Below are 3,940 nucleotides of genomic sequence, written 5' to 3' on the forward strand. Positions count from 1 at the left end.
CAGTTGGTTTATCTTTGATAGGTGTGCGATTTAGCTGTCAGAAACCATGCATAAGTAGTTCTTGCAATTGTTAAATTAGGATGTTATAATATCGTTTCATTGTTTCTTTCACATATTTGCATTGTATCGTTAATCTTTGATAAATGATAACTATCTTAGATTAAATTTGTTAATTCACTTTTATAAGTCCAGAGGCACGAAATTGAATTAGACTAAACATGTGTTAGTAAGACGACCTAGTCATAACGAGAGTTCTCTAGGACCCGACCTATGGTTGACAATAAGTCGAGAGGTGGTTGTCTTTAAGCCGAAACAATTAACAATTTTATCAACTTGAGCATTTACATAATTTGCTTGTGTGACCCAACCTCCCTAGACTCTTCCATTATTGTTATTGTTTACAAACCCAATCATATAATCAATCGATAACCGACCTAGATAGAATTCACCCCATAACAACTCTTATAGAAACTCCCGTCTCCTTGTGTTCGACCCCTATTACTACATTCATATGTGTCTAGGGCAATTTATCTTTGATTACGTTGCGACATCCTATCAAATTTTGGCGCCGCTGCCGGGGATAGGGGTCCATTTTATATTGGATTTTACCCCTCATTTTAGCTCGGTTTTGATTGAATATCACACTTTTATTAGTGTTTTTGGGAGCTAAACTATTGTTCTAGGTGTGTTGCTTATATTTGTTGCATTTTGTAGGAAATTGAGCATTTGGTAGCTATTTCCCGTCATTTTAGCAAACAACGGAGTTCACCAAGCTATGTGGAAGCAAGCATGATGACAAATAGAAGTTAGAGCCCAAGACAAAGAAATGAAAGTCAAGCCCAAAAGGGGGTCCAAAGACCTAGTCAATTGGGAAGCTTAGGATGCCTAATGATGCATTTACCCGGGTGAATTAAGGGACATAATCGCAAACATTAGATCCCTTTGAGCATGTAATCAAGAATTAACACCAAATGGCCGGATTCACACGACCCCGATCGGGGTGGCCTGTCCCCGATCGGGGTTACCTTGCTCCATCAGTTTTACGTTATGCCCCTATTTTACTATAAATAGGGGCCTTAATCCGTCATTAGAGGATATCTTTTTACACACTCTCTTTCATATATCCTTAAGCAAACAATTCTCTCTAGTTTTCATTAGTTTACATATTGTTAAGCATTTGGTTTTTTTGTTAAACAATTTACATTCAAATTAAGCATTTGGTTCTAAGTAATACAAACTTTCCTTTGAAGTTTATTTGGGTTTCAATTTGTGTTCTTCCATTCAAGTTCCAAGTTCTTGTTTCGGTAATTTCGATTCTAGTTCATTACGTTATTGCATTTTCTATAATCGTTGTTTTATAATTTATATTTTAGTTATTAGCATTTTATATTAGTTGTTATTAAATTTTGTTATCAAGTTATCATCACTAGTTTATCATTAGCATTCCTAATTACATTTCTCATATTTATCATCTCACTAATTCACATGTTATTTCTATTTAGTTTATTTATAATTTATAATATTTCATTTAGTTATATTTACATTATAATCATGTTTATTAATTCATATAACATTAATTTTATTACCATCATGAGTGAGAAGTTTCATATGTCTAGGGAATAGGGAAGCCATGGTTGATTAATATTTGTAAATGTTGAATTAGGTTGATGTAATACTGTTAAATCATTTCTATCACATGTTTGCAACGTCTTGATTAATCTTTGTTAAATGATCACTATCTTTGATTAAATTTGTTAATTCACTTTTATAAGTCGAGAGGCACGAAATTGAATTAGACTAAACATGTGTTAGTAGGACAACCTAGTCATAAAGAGAGTTCTCTAGGACCCAACCTATGGTTGACAATAAGGCCGAGAGGTGGTTGTCTTTAAGCCTAAACAATTAACAACGTTATTTATTCCGAGTTTAACATGAACATCTACATACAATTGCATGTGTGACCCGACTTCCCTAGACTCTTCTATCATATATATTTTACATGATTTTATTTACAAGCATTCAAACCAACCAAACAACCAATCGTAATCGACCTTGATTGAATTCTATCCATAGCATTTCATAACGCAATTCCCGTCTTCTTGTGTTTGACTCCTTGTACTACATTTATTTGTGTTTAGGGAATTTTATCTTTGATTAGATACACGACAAGACTATCAAATTTTGGCGCGGTTGCCGGGGAGCACGGTTTTATTGCCTTTAGAATTGTTGATTTCTATCTTGTTTTCTTTTTGTCTTGAGGAACACTTGTTCCTTGAGACCGTTACTTACGAATTTCTTGAGATTATTGTCTTATGCCCAGGTCTTCTCGTATTGGAGAATTGCTTTCACCGGATTCCGAGCCTGAGAAAACCTTGCGTAGAAAACGACACTTTTGGAAAGAAATTAAAGAAGCCACTTCTCCCGTGCAAATTGAAAGTGCAAGAAAGTCTTACTTAGACGATCTTAAAGCTTTTGAAGAGGAGGAGGTTTCTAGTTCATCATCTTCAGAACCACCACCATATCCAACCCAAAAGATGGTGAAACTTTCCGATCATTCCAAGCCCACCATGGATATGCTTCCAGTCGGTATCACTACTACTCAAATTACCGCCCCGGAGTTCGAGATCAAACCGGATTTTATTAGCCTTACGTAGACAAAGCAATTTGGGGGAATTCCTTTGGAGGATCCCAATTTGCATGTTCAAAACTTTTGTGACTATTGCTCCATGATTCGGCAAACGGGTGTCACTCAAGCCCAAATTAGGGAAATACTTTTCCCTTCTCTTTGGAGGACAAGGCAAAAATATGGATCAATAGCCTTGATCGCACCACCATGGGAATCACCAATTAGGAAACATTGGCTCTTGCTTTCTATCAAAAGTTTTTTCCACAGGAGAAAACTCAAACTTTGAGTAGCCAAATCACGGGATTTCATCAACAAGCACTTGAGAGCTTATATGAAGCTTGGGAGAGGTACAAAGAGTTGTAAAGGAAATGCCCACATCATGGGTTGGATGCTTGGTTCCTAGCTATAACATTCTATAATGAATGTTGTGCCGAGTCCCGAAGAATTCTTGATTCCGCCAACAATGGGCGGTTTGATCAAATTGACACGGATATTGCTCATGCCACGATTGAATCCATGGCGATTCATGATGCCCAATATGTCAATTCCCGAAGTGTGCCACTCAAGGGTAAAGAGAAATATTCCGATACTTCGGTTTTGAAGGCTCCAATTGCCTTACTCCTACAACAATTGGCGGGCTGAGATGCAAGTGCTTCTCTTCAACAACTCAATGCCGTGTCCTCTACTTGTCAAATTGTTGTTTGTGACAGTTGCGGAGGCGTGGGTCATTACACCGCTCATTGCCAAGCTACTATTGAGGAGGTAATTTCTTAGCAAAGTTTTAGGCAGAGTTCATTTCCACCGGGTACATTTTCAAACACTTATAACCCAAACAGAAAATTTCACCCGAAAAAGCAACAATGTGTTGAACCCTCAACCACAACAAACTCTTGTGCCTCAACCTCAACAACAACAAAATGTCTATGATCCACCCCAACAAAGGTACAACTACCCACTGAGCTATCAAAGTGAAAACCAACAACAATGGCCACCACAACAAAATTTCCAACCAAACCAAGGTCCACCACCCTAAAATGCCCAACAAAATGACCAAGGAGAAAACTTGAAGCCTTGGTGATGCAATTGGATAAGGGTCAATCCAATTTGATGACTCACTTACAAAAGAGTGATCAAGCCCACATTGCCGCTATCAAGATGCTAGAGAATCAAGTGGCTCAACTAGCCACATCTAGCTCTCAAAGAAGATCGGGGCAACTACCGCCCTAAGGTGCGCAACCATATGAGACCGTTAATGCTATTATTATGAGAAGTGGTAAGAGTTATGATGGGCCACCTATGATTTTGGATGATTAA

General features: G+C 37.6%; 1 non-coding gene across 1 annotated transcript; it reads right to left on the reverse strand.

Moving 5' to 3' along the window:
• Positions 1-2,905: 2,905 nt before the first annotated feature.
• Positions 2,906-3,012, reverse strand: LOC141634827 (small nucleolar RNA R71). The gene has a single exon (XR_012539547.1). It is a non-coding gene; the product is annotated as a small nucleolar RNA R71 (small nucleolar RNA).
• Between the last annotated feature and the right edge of the window lie 928 nt (positions 3,013-3,940).

This window comes from Silene latifolia, chromosome Y (assembly GCF_048544455.1).
Source record: "Silene latifolia isolate original U9 population chromosome Y, ASM4854445v1, whole genome shotgun sequence".
Taxonomy (NCBI): domain Eukaryota; kingdom Viridiplantae; phylum Streptophyta; class Magnoliopsida; order Caryophyllales; family Caryophyllaceae; genus Silene; species Silene latifolia.